We start from the raw sequence: 25,499 nt of genomic DNA on the forward strand, positions 1-25,499 counted from the left end.
ATAATAATAATAATAATAATAATAATAATAATAATAATAATAATAATAGACCATTGCAAAATGACCAATTTATCTGATTTTACTATTTTACTATAGGCATGTTTTTTTAGTATAATTAACAAGGTTGTTATAATCTATAAACTACAGACAACATTTCATCCAAATTCCAAACAAAAAAATTGTTAATTAAAGCATTTATTTGCAGAAATGTATTTAAGAAATGGTCAAAATAAAGAAAATAAGATTTAAACAGTCCAAAAATCAATATTTGGTGGAATTACCCTGATTTTTGTTCACAGCTTTCCTGTGTCTTGGCATAGTTTCCTCCACCAGTCTTACACACTGCTTTTGGATAACTTTATGCTTTTACTCCTGGTGCAAAAAATATAAGCAGCTCAGTTTGGTTTGATGGCTTGTGATCATCCATCTTCCTCTTGATTATATTCCAGAGGTTTTTAAAGCATAACATTTGGAAATTTGGGAATTTAGGATAAATGTTATCAGTAGTTTATAAAATAAAACAAGATTTAATTTTACTCAAATAAATAGTAAAACCAAAGCAAAGCTGTATTGTTCTTGTTGATTTGACATCAGAAAGTCACTTTTTGTGAAAGTTAAATTGATTTGTTTCATTATTCATTTGTCCTGTATTTTCCCTACGGTCCCTAAACTGCTCCTCAATGCTGAAGAATTAGTGGATCAAATTCTATAAAAGTTAATCATAGATTAAAAAGAGGGTGTAATCATATAAACGTTAAGTTTATTTAAATAGTTCAGTAAAATTGTGAGTAAATTTGTTGTTTATCATCATTTTAACTGATCCAACCACAAACACAGTGTAGCATCACACCTACAACCCCTTGGGGGACGGTGTCAGGACCCCTTGGGGGACACGAGTCCCTGGTTAAGAACTCCTCATTGCTGTCCAATGAAAAACATGTACCGCGTCTCCAAACGAAAGCAATTTAACAAGAGAGAAAGTATCTCTGAAAACATTTTGTCATTTGAGTTTTAGAGCTGTAAAATTGAGTATGGGGGGAATGCAGGTGAGCTTTCTCTGCTGCAGTGCTCTTAGCCAATCAGAGGCTACACATTTGCATGTATGAATATTCATGAGCAAGCGCCAAAACCTGTCTTTCTTCAGTGATCTAACCTCTAATTCAGTGATCTAAAGCAGGGCTAAATAGAAACACCTGAGCACTATTTTTCTTAATTCATTCATTTATTCATACTAGAGACCACAACTTAACTGTTTTAAATGAATGAAAAACAAAACGATGGAAAGAGACCTTTAACTTTCGATGGAACTCAATGTAAAAAGAGTTTATCTCACGTTATTTTGGAGACTTTCTATTGGTGCATTTATCAATAAATACTTGTTTTTTATTGGTCAGCGACGCCCTGCACTAGATGACTCCAACCTGCTACTGAACCAAACTGAACATGGCCAGCTTTGGGATTGAGGGTGTGAAAATGAGGTCAGCATGGTCTGTACAGGCTAGGGGTGAATAACCCATCATTGTGTGAACGCTACGCTGCATACATGGCAGATGTTGGCTTCTTATAAATTCCATTCCACCTTAAATGATGCAGAAGTATGGGACATATTCTAGTGCTGGTGTGTAGCTGCTGCATCATTTAAGATGGAATGTAAAATTAAACGAAGAACCTGCAGAATAAAGAAGCTGAAGAATGTGGGCACATTTTAGCAAGAAAAATAAATAGAATAAAGATGTATATAAGGTATAGAAAAGAAACAATTAAATGGACATGCTTTCAGATAGTAAGTGGATGAGCATTGTTAGAAAAAGTAGGGCCACTAATTGAGGGTCTTACTAATGTTGGGTTAACGTTGGACTGTCAAACTGCCTGTAACGTACAGTAGACCAATGGAGCTCACCAGAGTACTTCCAAGGACCAAGGTTTTGTTGGCCATCTCTACCAAGATTGGGAAAAAAGCAAGACTCATCCTTAAAAATGATTCACTGCCATTCTTAAACAGTTTAAGTCTGTCACGACTACCCACCAAGTTTCATTCCTGTAGTTTGTTTCCATCTGGGTGATAATGAGTGTGTTATCCCTTAAACTCTTTGCCCACAGTATAAACCAGGGTTGTAAGCAGAAATGGCCCAATAATTCTCGCCAGGTGTTAAATGGGTCTCGTGAGATTTACGCAAAGGTAACCAAAACAAATGTTTGGTAATTTTGAGCAGCAAATAGCAGCGCTAGTCAGCTCAAGTGAACAGCTGTACACACACACACACCTGAATTTAGCAGGTTGTTCCGTGTTCTGTTAATTGTGTGGTCCACCAAGCCTTATGTTCCCACCCACATAGTCCGGAAACACACAGATGCAATGCAGTGAAATTGAGTTACTGGTTGCCAGGTCTGTCTAGAGCCCTCAAGGAGGATTGCCAGTTGAATATAGAACCCTCACTGGCAGGCTTCTGAGGAGCTGTAAGGTCTGAAGGGACTCATGTGAGATCATGCAGGAGAGAAGTGGTTGGGTTTATGGTAAAACTGGCTGTAATACATGCATACTGTTCTGTATCTTAATGCATATGATAAATCATACATAATTCATAATCAGAGTAAACATTGATTGACATTCTTTACAAGATGATTACTTACAAAATCTTTTTTAAAAAATTCCTGCAGTTTTGCACTTTGTGAGATTTAGTCAAATTAAATCTTTTCAGTCGTTCATTTCGGGCTCTATTTTAGCGATATATATATAGCGCATCGGTCAATTACGCGTATTGGGCAAAAAAACATGCATTGCGCAGCTCAAAACACACAAATGGCATGTACTAATTCTTTAAATTAATCATTGGTTTGTTTTGGGCATAATGTAAAATAAACCAATCAGTGTTTCAGTTGTCATTCCTTTTAAGAGCCAGGTGAGCTCTGACTTTGGCACGTTCATATCTTAACAGCACATTGCTTTTGCAGTGCGTCTCAGCAGAGGATACTGACCTGCTTGTTCACGCTGTGAAGATATGCCAGCAGCTCATTTAAGGGAACAACAATGTTGTCTTTTTCTTTATTTTGTTCATTGTTGAGGTAAAAGTCAGGTTTGTGCACAGTACGGACACCGCTCCTGCATGGCTAAGATAGAATTGGAAGGCTGACGGGTTTTAATCAATCAGTGGCGTGCCTGTACATCAGATAACGATAACGCCTGAAAACCCTTCAATTCCAGACCACTACGCCCATTGGCATAAATTTATTCCTAAACTCTGATACTATTTTTTTACGGCAACGGCGCAAGGCGTGAAAAACGAGACTGTTGACGGGGTGTAAGATAGCAATGAGAATTGAGACGCGCCTTGCGCAGGGTGTATGTTGTAAAAATCTCATCTTGTTTCATTTTCAATGACTCAATATCATGAGATGAGTGTCTCATCAAACACTAATATAAACTGTTTCGTCTTTACTAACTGCATTTCTTACTGAACTAATTAAAAAAGTTATCATAACTTAAATATTACAGAAACTTGGCATCACTTATGCTGATAAAGTCAAACTAGCTCAAAAATGATTTGTTGCCATAAAAAAACTTTATTGTTTTGAGTTAGATCATTTTTTGGTATAATTTAATAGTTAATATTGATTTATTCAAAAATGTAATATTTAGTATTAAGTGTTTTCAAATGAGTTTACAAAAGAAATCTACTTTTTATACTATTTTATCCATTTTATATTCACTTTCCACTTTCTCTTATGTAACATGTAATCCGAATACAGATGTTTTCTGTAAAGATGGATTTTAGCTACAGACTATTAATATACTTATATTTTTTTCTATTGGTCCATTTATCAGGAAATACTTGTTTTTCATTGGTCAGCGACGCCCTGCACTATTTTCGTCACAATTGACCAGTTACTAAATAATGAACAAAGTTTGTGAATTAGGTTTAATATAACCTAAATAAAATAGAATTATTTTAGAGTGTAAAAGGTTCAATGCTAGTTTTAAGCTTTTCAAACTGTCACTAACTTTTGACAACGCTGGCTTTCGCTAAACACATTCAGAATTCAGCTTACAAATCTAAACTGACCCCAAATTCCAACCTTCAGATTGAGCTGTTGCTTTGTTCTTTGTTCAGGTTGCGCCTTTTCTCCCGCCACCTTCCACACTGCAACATAATCATGTAAACCACCCCGATGTCCAACTTTATTCATCAGCCTGAAATGTAGTCTATGCGATCCGTAAACAGGCACGGCACCAAACGTCTACCCACATTTGTCTTCGCGCGTTTGCGTCTAAACAAAAATAACCTTAAAAAAGCAACAGCATTCTTCAGACAAGTGACTCTCCAAACACCCCGCTAGTCCACGCACTCCTTCTCCCCCAAGACAAGAACAACTCCATAAACACTCACCAAACAATTCCACATGCTGTTAGTTTTCACAAGCAGCTGCCGAACAAAGGCCCATTCTAACAACCGAGAGTTCAACTGTGCGATCCAGAAAACGAGTAGGCTGGGGTAAGAAAGACAATACCTAGAGGCTCTGTTTACTACATCTGCTTCTAACTTTCAAAGAATTATTGGTATAATAGCATCTGAACAAAACAAAAAAAAGATATACTGGGCAACAGCTCTGTGAAAAAAATGTTTAAAAAAATAAATAAATAAAAAAGCACCAGAACATAAAGCAGCAATACACCATCTGCAGTAGCAGAACTTCATGGCTGAATCTGTTTTGGGATTAAGGATTATGCTAACAATTCATTAATCCATTAATCAGCCGCCATATTTAACCCATATTCCTATTATTTCTATATTTTTGTCTACAGTTTATTAGATTGCTGAGCATTTTATACATACAGTATTCGTAGCCAAAGCTAAGCTTTATATTGTCTTAATAATGCTCTAACCCCAACCTAAGATGCTAGCTGGAAGTTAGCATGCTAGTTAAGGTACATTGGTACAGCATAATGTGTTATAACATATTAGTCACGGTATATTGACACTATTTGATGTGTTATAGCCTGGTAGTCATGGTATACCGATACAATACAATGTGTTGTAGATGTGTTATAGCATGCTAGTCATGGGATATTGATACAAAACAATGTGATTCCCTGCTAGATATGGTATATTAACGCAGTATAACGTGATATAGAATGCTAGTCATGTTTTACTGAATCAATACAATGTGTTACAACATGCTAGTCACGGTATATTAATACTATTTGATGTGTTATAGCCTGCTAATCATGGTATACTGATTTAAAACAATGTACTATTGCATGCTAGCCATGGTATATTGACACAAAACAACATTATTGCCTGTTAGTCATGATATACCCATACAATGCAATGTGTTATAGCATGCTAGTCATGGTATACAGGTACTATATAATGTATTGTAGCATGCTAATCTTGGTATAATGATACAATACAATACGTTAGGGCATGCTAGTCACTATATATTGATACCTGATGTGTTATATCCTACTAGTCATAGTATATTTATACAATATAATGTGTTGTAGATGTGTTGCTAGCACGCTAGCTATGGTACATCGATACAAAACAAATGTTACTGCCTGTTAGTCGTGATATATTGATACAATACAATGTATGGAAGTATGTTAATCACGGTATACTGATACAATACAATGTAAAATAGCATGCTAGTCATTTTATACTGATAAAATACAATGTATGGTAGCATGCTAGCATGCTATTCATGGTATATGTGGTAAACAATACAAAACAATGTATTTCAGCATGTTAATCACAATATTTTGATACAATACAATGTGTTACAACATGCTAGTTATGGTATACTGATACAATACAATGAGTTAGAGCATGCTAGTCATGGTATATTGATACAATACAATGAGTTAGAGCATGCTAGTCATGGTATATTGACACAATACAATGAGTTACAACATGTTAGTCATGGTATATTGGTACTATATGATGTGTTATAGCCTGCTAGTCATGGTATATTGGTACAAAACAATGTTATTGCCTGCTAGTCATGGTATACTAATATAGTATAATGTGTTACAACATGCTAGTTATGATATATTCATACTGTTTGATGTGTTATAGCATGTTAGTCACGATATACTGATACAATACAATGTGTTAAAGCATGCTAGTCATGGTATACTGATACAATGCAATGAGTTAGGGCATGCTAGCCATGGTATACTGATACAATACAATGTGCTGTATCATGCTAGTCATGGTATATTGAAAAAAATACAATGGGTTAGAGCATGCTTGTCATGATATATTGAAACAATACAATGAGTTAGAGCATGCTAGTCATAGTAAACTGATACAATACAATAAGGTAAAGCATGCAAGTCATGATACATTGAAACAATACAATGAGTTAGAGCATGCTAGTCATGGTATACTCATACAATACAATGTGTTAGAGCATGCTAGTCATGATATATTGATACAATACAATGCATTGTAGATGTGTTATAGCATGCTAGCCATGGTATATTGATAAAACAATGTTACTGCCTGCTAGTCATGGTATACTAATACAATACTATGAGTTAGAGCATGCTAGTCAATACAATACCTTTTTTTTTTTAGCTTAGATTTAGCTTCAATGTCACTCAGACACTAAAATAAACATGTAAAACCTGGAGTGCTTGATGAATTTCATCATGCTAAGGAGAGTTTGCTGAGCTGCTGGGGTTTTAAGTTGAGACCACTTTATCTTCCCAACTTACTTGCCTTATTTTGTGCTGTGGATCTGGGCTAAATATATAGAATTTAGTCTTGAGCGATGAAGTTGCCAGAAACAAGAGTTGTCTGTTCATTAAAACAGCAGTGTGAACTATAGATACATGGTCTCAGATGTTAGCTTAGCTTTCTTAGCTTCGTTTGGAATTATGAGTAAGAGCAAATAAAGCATGGTTTTTGGCAAATACCCAACAGATACCAGGATCCATATAATCAGTACCAAGAATAATTGCCAAATTACACTGGTTCCTCCCACTGGTAAACACTCTATAGCCAAACACCACATGCCACATGACAGCTCACAAGCACTAGAGCCTGGCAGAGTAGATGTTCTTTCCACCGTGATCAAAACCCAACTCCGTCTGTAATCTTTGAAGCATGTTGGCGTCTCCACAGTCGCATGATCAAATGCGCTCTCCGTTTCCGCCCTGCTTATGTGTCACCAAATTGAAAGCTCATATGCATAAAATCGGCTACGAAAACCGCCTCTCGAATCTCAGCGCCCGGCTCCGGATACTTAAAGTTCATGTGGATGTTTTATCGCCCTTAAGTGCTGTGACCTTTTATTTTTCTGCAGCGCTCTAAATCATCTGTTATCACATTCATTCAGGTTCAACAGGTTTAGCATTTCGCCGTAGCGCAGTTAAGTCATTTACCCGTATTAATGCCTCGCTCGGCGAGTATCGCCCCACAATTACAGCAACAAACGCAACTCAACACCCGCAGCTCATCTGTCATCTCAATGGGTGTTGTATTCCCTCCCCAAAAAGGAAAAAAAAGGGAACAAAGAAGGAAGAAAGAAGGGCAATTATTGCAATATGTGTTTATTTATTTATGCATGCATGCATGACTTTCTGTGCACAGAGGCTCATTCATCTTTGAAAGACCCATTTATTATGCTTATTGTCAGAGGATGTGGAATATGACTATATTACTATATACTATTATTGCTATGATGATAAGTTATGATGCCATTATACACTCTTATGAGTATACTGTGGACATAATCAGTCCTAAATGGGCCCCCAAAGCAACTGTGTAGTGCATCTGTTGCTGCATTCTCAAGTCCTTTATCCTGCCCACAGGACACTGCCCACAGGACAAAGCAAACTGAAATCTGCCCACAGGACACTGCCCACAGGACAAAGCAAACTGAAATCTGCCCACAGGACACTGCCCACAGGACACTACCCACAGGACGCAGCAAACTTTAATCTGCCCATAGTATACTGCCCACAAGATGCACCCCACAGGACACTGCCCACAGGACACTGCCCAAAGGAGGCAGCAAACTTAAATCTGCCCACAGGACACTGCCCACAGGACGCAGCCAACTTAAATTTGCCCACAGGATGCTGCCCACAAGATGCACCCCACAGGACACTGTTCACAGGATGCTGCCCACACAACACAGCCCCCAAGATGTTGCCCACAGGACACAGCCCACAAAGCACTGCCCACAGGACACTGCCCACAGGATGCTGCCTACAGGACACTGCCCCCAGGACACTGCCCACAGGACACTGACCACAGGATGCTGCCCACAGGACACTGTTGACTTACTATTCTCAGTCCAGCAGTGGACATAATCAGTCCTTAAAGGGCCCCTAGCCAAACTTTTGTAGCCTCATTTTGCATGGGCTGAACACGGACCACAGGATGCTGCTCACAGGACACTGCCCACAGAACGCTGCCCACAGTACAGTGTCCACAGGGTGCTGCCCACAGGACACTGTTGACTTACGATTCTCAGTCCAGCAGTGGACATAATCAGTCCTTAAAGGGCCCCTAGCCAAACTTTTGTAGCCTCATTTTGCATGGCCTGAACATGGACCACAGGATGTGCCCACAGGACAGTGCTCACAGAAAACAGGGTGCTGCCCACAGGACACTGCTCATAGGATGCTAAACCAACTAAATAAAACTAAATCAAGTCATTGATTACATGGTCCTTATTGTGCCACCAAAACTACTATATCCTCTAATACTAGACTATGCTTCAGTCTACGGTATCTAGAACCAAGACATTAGCAGCAGATCTTCCAAGTCCTGTAAATTGTGATGTGGAACTTCCATCAATCACATTGATAATCATTAGTTCATTGGTTTTCCTTTTTTGGGGCAAGACCATGGGTAGGTATGGACCACAGCATGTTGGGAAGACTACCTGATGTTTTGGAGATGTTATGATCCAGTATGATCCAGCCCATTTTTCACATCAACTTCAGCTTTTAACACTTCAACACAAAATAACTTACTGTTCACTTGCTTCCCAATTATCGTATTTTTGCGTCGTATTAAGACGCACCAGATTATAAGCCACACTATGAATAAACCTCTATTTTTTGGTGTATTTTCATACATAAGGCGCACTGGATTAGAAGGTGCATTATGTGACACTAGTAAGGAACAGGGCTGTAGCCATGTTTTCCTACTAATTCAGCAGGTCTCGCAGCAGGGAGGTGGTGGGTGGGTAGTTAACTAAGTTAAGTAAAGCTAAGTTAAGTAAACAAAACTGTAATTTAAAAAACAAATGCTTTCTTTCAAAGTCAAACGAGCTCTGGATGTTAATCTACACAGATTTCTCTCCTAAAAACAATTTATTCGGCTGAGTAAAGTGCTGCCATTTGTTTAGAGTAAGCTTAGATTCCCAAATTTCTCCAGCACCAAGGTTGGAGAAATAGCATTAGCATTACCAGCTAACCTGCTTGACCAAAATCAAATGCACCATGCTCTATGCTGGTCAAGAGCTAAGAGGTTAACCAGCTAGTGGACCAGTATAAGGCTAAGTTTTCACCTAAATTCCCACATTTTCAACCACCATAACCATCAAAAGACCAGCTTCCTCCATTTGAAACCATTTTTTTTTTCATTTTTCCAGGATAAAGGCTCTTGAAAAAATGATAAACGCCTGCATAGTTCACTACAGAGAGCGGATAATAAGTCCTGCTTCGCCGCATTTAGTTCAGCGCACTGAGTGAAATGTTAATAAGGATTGTTGGCCTAGATTTTATTCCAAATGTGGCAAACGATCTAAAAGTCAGAAAGCAAAATATCATGAGTAAAGCTGCTTCCAGTATTGAAACACCCTTAAAAATACTGCAGTTTAGAGGGTAAAAAACTTTTAATATTTTTTAAAAGATCTTTAAATGGCTGTTCTTAAGTTGGGTAATATAACAACAGATATTCTACAATGATAAACTTCTTTATTCTTATTATAACCAATCAGGATAAGCCAGACATATTGTATTGGCTAATATATATATCGGCTATTTTATTCTTAATCAATTTTGTTTAGTCTTCATCTAACTGTATCAATATGCTTTGAATTAGATGCTTTGATTGTTAGCTTGTGGCTATAGTGTGATAATGGGTGGCTTATTAATCAAAAGTAGTGTGTTAGCACAGCTTGTATTGTAATTTACAATATTGTCCTTTAATCGTGTTAAATGCTATGAAATGCAGCAATCAGAAACATAAATGCATCATGGTAAAAATAGCAAAGCGCCAAAATTCGAGCACACCTGGCTCTTAAAGGGAATGGCAAGTGACATGCTGATTGGTTTATTTCACGTTATGCCCAAAACACATTCATGATTAATTAAAGGAGCTAGTACATGCTTTTGGCGCGTTTTGAGCCACGCAAAGCTACTGTTCCTGCCGTTATGATAGCGAAGACACACTGACACACCCTAAATCAGACTATAAAGTGCACAGGTGATGGCTCGCCTACAGTTTGATGAAATAGGGCCCAATGTTTTTACCACAGTGTTAAGAGTGACCAGCCAGAGGCCAATAAACCAACCCACTTATTAGGACTCCACCTATCACTAGTGATGCTCCAACACCAGGGGGGTGAAGACTAGCAAACACCTCCTCCGATACATGTGAAGTCAGACACTTTGGAATGATGAGGAAAAAGGGCACCATCTAAACACCCAGAGAGAGCAAGGCTAATTGTGCTCTTTCAGGGCTCCGGCAGCTGATGGCAAGCTACATGACCGGGATTCGAACCAGCGATCTCCCGATCTGCTGGACCACTCGGAGCAAAAAACACTGTTATTTCACATCAGTAGTCCACAAACTACTAAATACTATAGTTGACTGGAATGTTCTGCAATCATTTATTGGACAACATATCTTTAAAATGGAAATAGTTATTGTGACCGGCCTATGTCAGATTATTATGTATACACCTTCAGAATCCGGTCTAGAATCGCAATATATAGTATTTTAGAAATGCCGTTTCATATACAGTGCAGGTCAAAAGTTTGGACACACCTTCTCATTCAACGTGTTTTCTTTATTTTCATGACTATTTACATTGTAGATTCTCACTGAAGCATCAAAACTATAAATGAACACATGTGGAGTTTTATGTACTTAACAAAAAATGAGCTGGCCTCCACAGTCACCGGACCTTAACCCCTATCCAGATGGTTGGGTGTGAGCTGGAGCACAGAGTGAAGAAGACAAAGGGGCAACAAGTGCTAATAAACACCTCTGGGAACTCCTTCTTTCCTTCAAGACTGTTGGAAAACCATTTCAGGTGGCCACCTCTTGAAGCTCATTGAGAGAATGATGCCACGAGTGTGCAAAGCAGTAATCAGAGCAAAGGGTGGCTATTTTGATAAACTAGAACATATATATTTTTTTGGTAAGTACATAAAACTCCACATGTGTTCATTTACAGTTTTGATGCTTTCAGTGAGAATCTACATAGTCATGTAAATAGTCATGAATTATTTTTTTTTTTTTTTGCCATACTGTCCATCACTATACAGTACTGCAGAATTTTCCAACTGTGAGCTCTTCACCACCACAAAGCCAGTGCAGTCAGTCTGATCTGATCTCATTAATCAGGTTCTAAGTACTTTCCCTTAATGCCACCAGGAGCTCACTTCAAATGACCCGTTCAGAAATGCATTGGTGATGCGGTGGCTGCATTTCAGTGCAGCTCAGATGCTGACACTCCAGATCCATCATGGACCATCAGGGAGAGCTCGGAGGCAGCTGGGAGACGGAGATTTGTGAGGATTCATTATCTATATGATTATCTATTCCAATAAAATTCGGCGATATGTCTCTAAAATAATATTATAATAGTGCAATACTTTTAACAGTGTGGGCAGTGTGCCAAGTGCTGCTGGAAAATAAAATCTAAGTGTCCATGAAAGTTGAGGGAAGCAGAGGGAAGCATGAAGTGCTGCAAGATTTTCCTGGGAAAACAACAACTGCACTGGCTTTAGACTTGATACTGTAAAACACAGTGGATCAACACCAGCAGATGACATGCATGACTCTCCAAACCATCACTGATCATCAGTAAATCTAATGTATCATTTCATGTGGAAACAAAGGGAGCAGAGTCTGGAGGAAGAGTGGAGAGACACACAGTCAAAACTGCTTGAGGTCTAGTGTGAAGTTTCACCAATCAGTGATAGTTTGTAGAGACATGTCATCTGCTGGTCAGAACCAAATGAAGGCTAATGCTAATGCTAATGTGAATATACACTAATGCTCTAGAACCCCGAACCATAGAGCATTCACCTCATTATAAAAGAGTTACTTCACATCATATCACTGGCTGATATGTAATATATGTCACATATATGTCACATAATATGATATGATAAGTACAATAAAATATTATTGTGATATATTTTATTGTGATTTTGTTTTATTTTACAATAATTTCTTGGTGATATTAAAACAAATCTACGATATTTATTAATATCAACAATCTGTTACTAAAAAAAAACAAATGCTAAAGTTTTACATGTTTAGTTTAAATATAAGAATTCCAAACATTCAGTAGAAACTAAATTATTGTTATTTATGTACAAAAAATCAAATTAATCAGTATTAAAGTACAAAACATTTAATGCATGCTTATAAACTGAAAATTAGGGTTTGGCGATATGATAAAAAAAAAGTATAATTTTATGATATCAGTATTTATTTATTTATTTTATAAATAAAACATATTAATTACAGTGTTTCTAGGACAAAGTTATACACTACACTATGATAAGTATCTTTTCTCTGAAATTTTTAATTTTAAAAGATAAGAAAAGATAATTTGCATTACAGTGGTAACCTGCATAACAGCTGTAATTGTCAGGGCCAGACAGGAATGAGACTGGGGCAGATACAATAAAATAACTTTTATTAAAGTTATAGAGTAAACAGGGGTAGTCAACAGAAACAGGGTCAATACCAAAAATGCACAGTGTAGAGAAACCATACCATAAACGGAGGACAGTCCAGAGTTCATACACGGAAAGGCAGTATCACAGGTTAGGCAAAAATCCAAAGTACAATAAACAGTCCAGGTCATACACGGGTATCCAACACAAGGGAGCAGGCAAAAATCAAAGTCGGTAGAAAACAAAAACAGGATCATACACGGAAAATAGCAAGGGCAAGAGAAACGCTTTGTATTGTAGGATTTACCAAACAGATACTCGGCGAGGTGTGAGCGTGAGCATGGTCCTTAAATACTCTGAGTAATCAGTACTCGGGGCTTCCTGGTGGCGTCATGTGACGTGACATGTGATCGGGAGTGTGTGTTGTGTCATGGAGTGGTGCGTTCTGGGTATTGTAGTTGTTACTGTGAGAATCGCAGATAGAGCTGGATGTGGGAGACACAGACGTGCTTTCAGCACCAGACATGACAGTACCCTCCCCCTGAGGGCCCGGAGCGGAGGCAGAACGGGGCCGACCCCGGCGACGACCACCCGGCGGACAGGGAGTACCGGCGGGAGGTGCAGGTGTCGGAGCGGAGGTGCCAGACAGACGGGGCTCACCAGAGCGAGAAACCCGACGAGTTGGAGCAGAGGAGGTCGGAGGACGCTTGGGACGTCCACGGGGCCTAGGAGCAGGCTTACCAGGAAAACGAGCATGAAACTCCACGAGCAAGGCAGGGTCCAGCACGTCTTTGGCAGCCACCCAACAACGCTCCTCCGGACCATACCCCTCCCAATCGATAAGGTATTGGAGTACACCCCCACGTCTGCGTGAATCCAGCACCTCCCGGACAGAATACGTGGACGACCCCTCCCCCTCCACAGCCGCGGGTGGAACATCAGCCGGTGCAGCGTCAGCGAGCGGACCCGGGACCATAGGCTTGAGGAGAGATACATGGAAAGAATTATTAACACGATACTGAGGGGGTAACTCCACCTTGTAAGTAACTTCATTAATACGTGACAAAATCTTAAGAGGACCAATAAACTTAGGCAGGAGCTTTCTACAACTACCCTCAAACCTAAAGTCCCGGGTAGAGAGCCACACCCGATCTCCTGGTTGGTAGTCTGGGTTGTCACCACGGTGCTTGTCAGCACGCTCCTTGTACACGCGCAGTACCTCAGAGACTTTACGATGCGTGTCTTCCCACACCTGCTCACTGCGCTTCATCCATTCATCCACAGCCGGCACATCAGTGGACACCGCTGTCCAAGGAGCTAGAGGAGGCTGAAAACCCAGAACACACTGAAAGGGGGTGAGGCCAGAGGTAGTGTTAACTAGGGAGTTTTGTGCTATTTCAGCCCAGACGAGGTATTGTGACCAATCAGTGGGATGTTTGAAGCAGTATGTGCGGAGGAATTTCCCGAGTTCCTGATTAACCCTCTCACATTGACCGTTACATGTAGGGTGGAACCCAGAAGTGAGACTGACATGTACACCGAGATGTTCAAAAAATGCCTTCCACACACGAGAAGTAAATTGAGGACCACGGTCAGACAAAATATCTTCGGGGATACCAAAGTGTCTAAATACATGCATATAAATAGCTTGAGCAGTTTGGAAGGCAGTAGGCAGAGCTGGGAATGGAATAAATTTAACCCCTCTAGAGAAACGATCAACAATAGTGAGAACTGTAGTATAACCCTCAGATACAGGCAGATCAGTAACAAAATCAACCGCTATATGCGACCAAGGTCTCTCAGGTACAGGGAGAGGTAGTAGCTTACCGGCTGGAAGGGTTTTAGGCGTTTTACATTGCGCACAGACAGAGCAGGAGGTAACGAAAGAGTGAACATCAGCACGCATAGAATCCCACCAGTAACGGGCAGAGAGTAATTGTAACGTGCGTGTGACACCAGGATGACCAGAGGTTAAAGCGGAATGAGCCCAGGTGATGAGCCTGTCTCGAAACTGAACGGGTACGAACGTTTTACCCTGAGGACAGTCCTCAGAATTGGGCTGATTAGCGTTACTTTGGCGAATCTGATCGTCTAACTCCCATTGAATGGTTGCGATCTGAACAGAGGGAGGAAGAATGCGTTCAGCCTCCTGGGGCTGGGATGCGCTGTCCACAGTGCTGTAAACCCTGGACAGCGCATCAGCTTTAGTATTACGGTTTCCCGGACGGAACGAGATCGAGAAGTTAAATCTAGAGAAAAAAAGAGACCAACGTGCTTGTCTCGGATTAAGTCGTTTAGCCGTGCGGAGGTATTCCAAATTCTTGTGATCAGTATACACAGTGAACGGATGAACGGACCCCTCCAGCCAGTGACGCCATTCTTCTAGAGCTAATTTCACAGCAAGAAGTTCCCTATCCCCTATCCCATAGTTACGCTCCGCAGGGGAAAGCTTGCGTGAGAAGAAGGCTACAGGAAACAATTTGGGTGGCGACCCACTACGCTGAGAGAGAACCGCGCCAACACCCGATTCGGAAGCGTCCACTTCCACTACGAAGGGAAACTCGGGATTAGGGTGCCTAAGTACAGGGGCTGAAGTGAACGCAGCTTTCAGCTCACTGAAAGCGCGATCTGCTTCGGTTGACCACTTCAGGATTTTAGCAGCCCCCTTAGTGAGAGCAGTCAGGGGCGCAGCAATGGAGCTAAAGTTACGGATGAACCGCCTATAAAAATTAGCGAAGCCAAGGAATCGCTGGAGTTCTTTAATGGTCTGGGGCACTGGCCAATTAGTAACGGCAGTTACTTTCTCATCGTCCATAAGGACACCGGAGGAACTGATAACGTAGCCGAGAAATGTGACCCTTTGAGTGTGGAACTCACATTTCTCGGCTTTGGCAAACAGACTATGTTCTCTCAGGCGTTGGAGAACTTGGCGGACATGCTGAATGTGTGTGGGGAGATCTGGTGAATAGATAAGGATATCGTCTATAAAAAGGACAACAGAGTGATTAATGAGATCGCGAAAGATGTCATTCATAAACGACTGGAATATAGCTGGGGCGTTAGCGAGACCGTAGCTCATGACCAGGTATTCATAGTGGCCGTTGGTGGTGGAAAACGCCGTTTTCCATTCGTCACCTTCCCTGATGCGAATGAGATTATAAGCGCTACGGAGATCGAGTTTGGTGAAGTACACGGCATTACGTAACTGTTCGAGAGCTGCTGGGATTAACGGGAGCGGGTAAGCGAACTTTTTAGTAATGTCGTTTAAGCCTCTGTAATCTATGCAGGGTCTCAAACCCCCATCCTTCTTCTTCACGAAGAAGAAACCTGAACCAACTGGGGATTTGGATGGGCGAATGAAACCCTGCGCAAGAGCTTCACTAACATACTCTTCCATAGCCTTCTCCTCATCACGAGACAATGGGTACACACGAGCTTTGGGCAGTACAGAACCCTCTATTAAATCAATAGAGCAATCATAGGGGCGATGCGGAGGTAACTCAGTAGCTTTAGCTTTACTAAACACATCAGAAAAATCATAGTACTCGGAGGGAATATCAGGGGTATCTACAGAATTAGGGCTTTCGACAGAAGTAGATTGCAAAGAGAGTGAAATTAAAGATAAACAGTTCTCACGACAGAAAGGAGACCAGGCAGTGATGTCTCCCAGGCTCCATGAAATGACGGGGTCGTGTGTCTTTAGCCATGGCGCTCCCAAAACCAGTGGATGTTCTGTGCGTGGGAGCACATAGAGAGAGAGCTGTTCCACATGTAGAGCGCTGGCTTGAAGGGTGAGAGGAAGAGTCTGCAGGGTCACAGGTTTGGAGCGTACAGTCTCTCCATCGATGGCATGGATGGAGATCGACTTGGAGAGAACTTTCGTGGGTATGGCGTGCTCCTCCACCAAATCCAGGCTGATAAAGTTCCCCTCCGACCCAGAATCTACAAGCGCTGAGACACAAAAAACATCCGTTGGAGTGGTAATAATAACAGGCAACACGAAACATTTTTCTTTAAGTTTAGAAACAGGGGTACATACCACGTTAGCGCGTGGAGTACTCTCCACGCGCTGTCCCAGAGCAGACGCTTGAGCAGAATTGGGCCGGAGTTCACAGTTAGCCCTTAGATGATCTGGACCACCACAATAGAGGCACAGGTGAAGGCGTATGCGACGCTGCCTCTCAGCGACGGATAGTCTGGATCGTGTGATGTCCATGGGCTCAGGGCTGGGTGCAGGCGCAAATTCCGGAACTGGATTCCCGGACTGGAGTAGTGCAGGGCGAACCGCAGGAGTGTGGCTAACAGCTTTGGGCTTACGGGAAAGGAGCTGATCCAGACGGATAGACAGAGCGATCAGCTGATCCAGGGTGAGTGAGTCGTCCTTGCATGCAAGTTCTCTTTGAATCTCAGGGTTAAGTCCGTGTCGAAACATGGAGATGAGAGCAGGGTCGTTCCAACCGCTGCTAGCCGCTAACGTACGGAACTCCAGAGCAAAGGCTGCCACAGATAGTTTACCTTGCTTCAAGGTAATCAGAAGCTCTCCACTAGATTGCCCATAGCGTGTATGATCAAAAACGCTGCGAAAAATAGACAAAAAAGTGTCGTAGCTGGATTCAGAAATGTTCTCCCAAATAGCTGTAGCCCAGTCCAAAGCCTTGCCAGACAGTCGAGAAATTATAAACCCGATTTTAGCTTTATCAGAAGCAGGAGGTGAGTTGCTAAAAAACACGGAGCACTGGAGCAGAAACCCATTACATTTCTCCGTGTTTCCGTCATAGACTTCGGGTTTACACACAGCGAAAAAGGGAGTAGTGGTTTTGTTAGGGCTGGCTACAGGACTAACCACTGGGCTAGGGTTCTGGGTGGACAAACCCCGGAGGTGACTCATAATCTCGGCTAGCTGCTGCTGTTGGTTAACCTGGTGGCGTGCTAGCTCGTCAACAGCTTGGGTCACACCAGCGAGCGTTTGCTGGTGCTGACCTAAAAGCCGACCCTGGTTAGCCAAACCAGACTTAATAGACTCTGTATCCGCAGTCTCTGTCATTACGGCCGAGTATCTTGTCAGGGCCAGACAGGAAGGAGACTGGTGCAGATACAATAAAATAACTTTTATTAAAGTTATAGAGTAAACAGGGGTAGTCAACAGAAACAGGGTCAATACCAAAAATGCACAGTGTAGAGAAACCATACCATAAACGGAGGACAGTCCAGAGTTCATACACGGAAAGGCAGTATCACAGGTTAGGCAAAAATCCAAAGTACAATAAACAGTCCAGGTCATACACGGTAATCCAACACAAGGGAGCAGGCAAAAATCAAAGTCGGTAGAAAACAAAAACAGGATCATACACGGAAAATAGCAAGGGCAAGAGAAACGCTTTGTATTGTAGGATTTACCAAACAGATACTCGGCGAGGTGTGAGCGTGAGCATGGTCCTTAAATACTCTGAGTAATCAGTACTCGGGGCTTCCTGGTGGCGTCATGTGACGTGACATGTGATCGGGAGTGTGTGTTGTGTCATGGAGTGGTGCGTTCTGGGTATTGTAGTTGTTACTGTGAGAATCGCAGATAGAGCTGGATGTGGGAGACACAGACGTGCTTTCAGCACCAGACATGACAGTAATGTTATCATGTGATTATGTTTTATATCTTGTATATAATGACATTAAATGTATCAGTATTGACAATGTATTGCACAGCCCTACTGCAAACATTAGGGGTGTGCCATATATATATTTTTTCATATATCAATTATTTTACATTACATTTTATTTTATTACTATTATTATTTTATACACATTGAGAGTCTTGGCAAATTTATGTTTATGAAAGTGAGAAATGTTCATTGATGTTTTTGTTTCTACTGAACGCATAAAACTCATATATTTATACTAAAATCAATATTTGTTTTCTTGCAGCTTTATATTATTAAATTATTTTTATTTTTTTAATCAATGAATATATGGCAAAAATACCCTGAAATAGTTTGATATTATTGTAGGGCAATATATAAACAATTATACAAAAAAAAACTCTTAAAACTTCACAGTAAATTATTTATATACAATAAACATTAATATAGTTTTAAAAAATCATAATTATACTATTACATTACCTACCATAGCACACTCCTATTACCAAATATTAGTCTTATTATTGATTTATTGATCTGGTCTGATCTCATAAAGACCCCAGTGTGATGGTATTTCTATGTGGCACCTCCTTGACCCCCCCCCCCCCCAGTCAACCACCCCCGCCCCCCACCCATCCCTCACTTTCCCTGTAATAATGAAACATATCTACACTCAATAATGCACTCTATAAGCACTGTACGCACGTGCTCTACTTCTACCCGTTATAAACGACGCTAGACGCGCATCATCTCACCGTTTACAGAACGCGCGAGCCCAGAAGAAGAAGAAGACCAGCACCGAGCCCATGCCGAGCACCCAGGCAAACAAGTGGCACCTCGCGAGCTCCTCGCGCTCTGCATCGGCGTCAGATCGCACGCACGCTCACACAGAATCCCGGTCCTATTTCACGATGCACCAGCATTACGCACTGACATTTACATAGCCAAACTGATATGCATCACGTATTTTGAAATACATTGACGTGTTATAACAGATCTGCGCGTGTCAACATTTATTTCCATTCTATAAAAAAATATCTAAAAATAAAGCAGCTCAAGACCAGCGTTTGCTGCAGCTGGTTTTGGATGGTCCAATCAGGTCCTGGTTGATGGTTAAGATTGTTTAAAAAAAAAGCTGGTGAACATGGTGAAAAAAAAACATGCACTATACTGCTAAATTATAGCTGGTTAACCGACTCTTGACCAGTAGAGTGTGTGTTTGATTTTGGCTAAGCTCGTTATGATGGTCATGCTGCTCAATCAGCTTGGTCGTGCTTTTGAACTTGCATAGACTTAATGGTTGACCATGCAGAACTTGTTATGATGGTCAACAAACTTGCTAATGCTGGTTATGCTCATCATGCATGTGAACTAGCATAGTTTTATTGGTTGTCCAGCTTAAGTTTGTGGTTATGATGGTCAACAAGCTTGGTTTTGCATGTCATGCATGTGAACTAGCGTAGTTTGTATTGGTTGATGGTCATGGTGGTCAACTAGTTTGGTCTTGCTAGTTATGTTGTCAATGAGCTTGGTTTTGCTAGGTATCCTTGTCATGCTTTTGAACCAGCATAGTCCTATTGGTTGACAAGCTTCATCTTGTGGACGTGATGGTCAACTAGGTTGGTCTTTCTAATTTAGAGGGTCAACAAGCTTCATTTAGCTGGTTATGCTCATCATGCATGTGAACTAGCATAGTTTTATTGGTTGACCGACTTAGTCTTGAAGTTATGATGGTCAACAAGCTTGGTATTGCTGTTAATGTACTTAAACTTGCACAGTCTTAGTGATTGACCAAGCCTGATCGTGCTGGTTATGCTTGTTATCCTTTTGAACCACCTTAGTCTTGTGGTTATGATGGTTAACCAGCTTAGTTTCATTAGTTATAACAGCCAACACGCTTCAAGCTTCTTGCTGGTAATCTTCCTCATGCTTTTGAACCAGCAAAAGTTTTATTGATTGACCAGCTTAGTCTGGTTAGTTATGATGGTCAACAAGCTTTATCTTGCTGGTTATGCTTGTCATGGATGTGAACTAGCATAGTCTTATTGGTCAACCAGCTTGGTCTTGCTGCTTAACCAAGCTTGGTCTAGCTGGTTGACGAAGCCTGCTTTTGCTGACATCCAGACTGGTCATACTGGTCATGCTAGCTAGCTTACTCAAACTAATCATGCTTGTATTCCAGTTAAACCATCAAAGAGATAAACTCAAACCCAAGCATACCCTAGTCTAGTGTATTCTAGTCTAGTTTAGTACTTCGAGTCAAATCTTCTTAACCAGCTTAACCATCTTTATGGTTAATTTTTTTGTACATAAGGATTTCAGCAGGGTTATAACGCTAAAATGGCAGTATATAATATTAATAGCATATTAATACACTGACAACACCTTCGGAACGCACATATATCCGCACATACATAAACAAACCGCCTCAGCTTTGGCCCTAATGCGATTCCTCGCCATTCCTCAAGTGGCATCCTGAGCCATTCCTGCAAACTTCCAGGCTTACCTCGCTCCGGCACTTTTTCCACTCCCAGCCGGCGCTGCGTGCGCGAATCCCGGCGTGTCTCGTCGACGTTTGCTGGCGCAGATCTGCAGGAAGACCCCCCAAGAGAAGAAGCCCACTTTCAGGAGAATCCGCGCATCAGAAAAAAGGGCTAAAATCCTTTCCTTACGCGGGGGCATCCGTATGAAGTGGCCGCTCGATGCATCCTCGCAAGAAGAGACCCTCAAGACGCGCTCAAGAGGAAAAGACCACACCGTGTTGTTTTCAAGACCCTCTCGCTGAATTCCGAGCTGAAGATGAGACCCCCGGTCTCCCAGTTGCCAAATGTCTTAGCGCACTTTTTCTTCTTCTTTTTTTAATGGGAGTCGGGGGCATAAAGATGTGCCTTCCCCCGTCGCCCAGTAAAACCCCCTTAAAAAACGTGCAAAAGCAAAACGACCACCAGAGAACTCACGAGCGCTCTGCTTCAGTCAGAAATAGCAAAAAAATAAAAAATAGCCCCCAAAATGATGCAAAACCGGGGCGCCTTAGACGATCGGTGAACGCGCGTTCCTCTTTCCGTGCGTACGAACGAGCGAACGAACGCAGCGCGCGGTTTAATCCAGTGTATGTGAGTGAGTCTGTATGTGTGAGTGAGTGTGCGCGCGCGCGTGTGTTTCCTTAGCCTGTATGAGTGAATGTGAGAGTGTGTGTATGTGTGTGTGTGTGTGTGTGTATGAGAGAGAGAGAGAGGGATCGAGAAGAGCAGGAGGATGAGGAGGAGGAGGAGGAGGATGATGATGAAGAAGAGGAAGAGCAGCAGGAGGAGGAGGAGGAGGGGTACTCGCGCCTCAGCTTCAGCAACTTCTTCCCGTGGCGCGAGCTCGGGGCTGTTTTGCTCGGGAGTGCGCAATTAGGTTAAGAAAATCTGTTAATTGCCCCACAGACGCTGTGCGCGTGAGAGCGCGCGCGCAGGAGCGAGCGAGCGAGCACGAGCACGAGCGTGTGAGCGAGCGACAGTGACCCACATCTTGACGGTGATGCACTTCTGGAGGTGGATTAGATGATGCTGGTGTGTGTCTCCGCGCGCGCGCTCGCGCTTGTGTGTGTTTAAATGGAAATTTCCACAATGGACTTGTTTCAAGTCATGCCAAGTGTCTCTCTCTCTCTCTCTTTCTCTCTCACTCGTTTACTCTCTCTATCATACCTATTTTATTTCTCTCTTTCTTTCTCTCTCTCTCCATCTTTTTTTCTTTCTCTCACACACACACTTTATCTATGTACCACTCATTCTCACTCTCTCTTTCTCTCATTCACTCTCTGTCACACTCTTTTCTTCTCTCTCGTTCTCTGTCTCTGTTTCTCTCTCTATTTTCTTCTATCTCTCTATCTCCCTTTCTCTCTCTTGCGCTCTCTCTCTCTCTCTCTCTCTCTCTCTCTCTCTCTCTCACACACACACTCACACTTTATGTATCTGCCTCTCTCACCCTTAACCCCTCTCCGTCACTATCTCCCATTCATTCTCTATCTATCGCACTCTTTCCTTCTCTCTCCTCTCTCTCTCTCTCTCTCTCTCTCTCTCTCTCTCTCACACACACACACACTTTGTCTATCTGTCTCACTCCCTCCCTGTCGCCCTCCCTCTCTCTCTCACTCTTTCTCTCTCATTCTTTCTGTTAGTCTCTCTTTTTTCTCTCTATCATACTTGTAGTAATATATTAAGTGTGTGTTTTATGTGTGTAATGTATTATAGGGTATATCTTGTATGTGAATAAATGTGAATCAGTTCAGAGCATCACTTTATCTTCATTATATAAAAGCAGAGTGAGTGTGAAGAGCAGTGATGATGAGTGTTAGGAGCAATAACTATAAGGAGTAGTGAGGGTGTGTGTGTGTGTGTGTGTGTGTGTGTGTGTAAGGTACTGAAGTTGTTTTTGGTGCATTCAACAGTTCTGTGCTCTCTTTGCTCTTTTGGCGCCCCCACGGGGCGTCTGGGAGAACAAAGCAGCAGCACAGGCACTGTGTGTGTGTGTGTGTGTGTGTGTCTATGAGGTGGGGTTCTCATTCATTGACTACAAAATGAAACTGAACTCCAAAACACTGTCACCCAGAGACCCGTTTACATTCCGGTCATTCTGTGCTATCATAAAAAAAATAGGAAGTAAAAAATAGAGAAAAAAAGCAAAGAAATGTATAATTCAAATACCAGATAGAGAAAAATACATTCTATATATGTATATTTTTCATTAAAAAAAAACAAAACATGAAATTGCAAAAGTGAAAGTTGAAGTTTAGAGCAGTACTAAGGTAATTCTAGGTACACTACCGGTCAAACATTTTAGAATGCCCCATTTTTTTTCAGTTTATTTTACCACTTAAGCTCCTTAAGGACCTGTAAATAATGGTACTTAAATTGGTACTTGAACTTAAATTGCACAAACATTGGCTGTAAACTGTGAGGAAAAAAATAAATAAATGAAAGAGGAACTGACAAAAACTGAGAAAAAAACACACCAAAACAGCCTTGGCTTCAAAGGGTTAATAAACAGAGCCTTCTTGTATTTTTATTATACATTTTTTTTTACAAAAAAACTGTAAATATATGCAGTAAGCTATTGTTTTAACATTTCTATATATAAATATGACTCCCATTTCTTAGAATGTTTTACTTGCATTAAGCATCCTCTACCATCCTCTTGAGACAAAGCCATCAACCATGTCATCTCCCGAAAGCCCACAGATTGCCTCATGATTAATACGCATGACGGTTAGAATGGCCCTCCAGGCATTGCGGTTTCTAATTTGAGTAACTGTCAACCATTTAATAGCAGTAGCCTAACAAGCTCGATTTCTGGTTCAGATTCACAATCTGTTTCCCCATCTTATGTCAGGGGGACACACACAGATAATGAAATGAAGACCCCCCTAAAAAAAAGCATTCTTTAAATTTTTTAATGTTAAAAAAGTGTTAAAAACAAACCAAAATACAATAAAACATAAAGCAATTAGGTGGTTCTTATCTGAGCTGCTGTTATCTTACAGTTTCTGAGGTAACTCTTGAGGTAACAAGAGTTCTTCCTTTTCTCTTGTTCTTCCTTTTCTAGAAAAGTCCTGATGAGAGCCAGTTTCATCATAACATTTTTGATGGTCTTTGTGACTGCATTTGAGGATACTTTCAAATTTCTTGAAATTTTTCAGACTGACTGACCTTCATTTTTTATGTTTTATTTTTTTTTTGCCTTAAATTAGTTAAATAGTTATTTGCTCCTCACAACGTTACAGTTGATGCTCTTAAACACATTAAGAGGCAAGAAATCCAAGTCATTAACTCTTGATGAGTTCAGCACAGCTGTTAACTGAAAGCTTGAATCTCAATTCCAGTTGACTCTACCTCGTGAATCTTAAAGATGTCATCTAAGCAAGAGGTACTACTTTGAAGAAGCAAGAAGTTAGAAAGTAGACAGATAAAACACTAAAAGAAAGCCACGCCTTCCAATAAAGTTGAGGGTACATGTCAATTTTGCCAAAGGCAAAAACACTATGCAACAAAACCGTTTCCTAACTGTGAAGCATGGTGGAGGGAGCATCATGGTTTAGGGCAACTTTGGTGCCTTGTAATCTTGAAAGGGTCATTTCAAAGGTGTATCAGACCTTTTACATGAGAATGCTTGGCTTCCTCCGAGTTACTGACTGCCCACCTGTCTGACCCGATACCGATGGATAATGGACCCTCAGGCTCTCATGTCCCCTGTCCAGAAACTTCAGAGAGTTTCTGAAGTCAGCTCTTCTCCATCCACCACCCACCACAGATCAGCTGCTCATCATCCCTCTTACTCTCCACTACAGATTACATCCAAGCCATTAGTGGTGCTGCTGTACTGATATACTGAATATATAAAACCTATGTGGATGTATAAAGACATTTTAAAGTTAATTTAAAGCCGTTTGACCAGTGGTAGGATGGTCCCCCCTTTAATGTGAGTCTTGGTCCTCCCAAGGTTTCTTCCTCCTCCTGCAGCTCTGAGCTCTTTTTCCTTGCCTCCGCGCTCACTGGGGGTTCTGTATTCTGTATTTTCTATGTTTAATGTTTTGCCTGATTCTTTGCCCTGTGATCATGTTTCTGTAAAGCTGCTTTGTGCCAACACCAGTTGTAAAAAGCGCTATACAAATAAATTTGATTTGATTTGATTTGATTTGATTTGAATGTATATATGGGCAACCATGCTCTTAAGCTTAAAAGACCATGGGTTATTCAACACGACACTGACCCAAAACACACAAAGTATAGTAAACAGTAAAATGTTTAAAAAAAGAAGATTTAAGTTTTAGCATGGATCAAGGCAGGGCAATGATCTTAACCCTACCAAGATTCATCTCCAAAGCATTTGCAATTTGAGATACACGTGCAGGGGGGAGAAATAGGAACAAAACTCATTATCCATGTTGTGCAAAGCTGCAAACAATTTGCAGCTACAGGAAATGTTTGGTGGAGGTGAAAAGCTCT

At 41.1% G+C, this 25,499-nt stretch overlaps 1 protein-coding gene across 1 annotated transcript in view; it reads right to left on the minus strand.

Annotated features, from left to right (window-relative positions):
* pcdh1a (protocadherin 1a) overlaps nucleotides 1-22,305 on the minus strand; it is a 200,899-nt gene extending 178,594 nt beyond the window's left edge. Inside the window, exon 1 of the mRNA XM_007233812.4 lies at nucleotides 21,020-22,305. The gene's annotated coding sequence lies outside the window, so the exon portion shown is untranslated. The remainder of the gene's footprint in view (nucleotides 1-21,019) is intronic.
* Between the last annotated feature and the right edge of the window lie 3,194 nt (nucleotides 22,306-25,499).

The sequence above is a fragment of the Astyanax mexicanus genome, chromosome 20, assembly GCF_023375975.1.
Source record: "Astyanax mexicanus isolate ESR-SI-001 chromosome 20, AstMex3_surface, whole genome shotgun sequence".
Lineage (NCBI taxonomy): Eukaryota > Metazoa > Chordata > Actinopteri > Characiformes > Acestrorhamphidae > Astyanax > Astyanax mexicanus.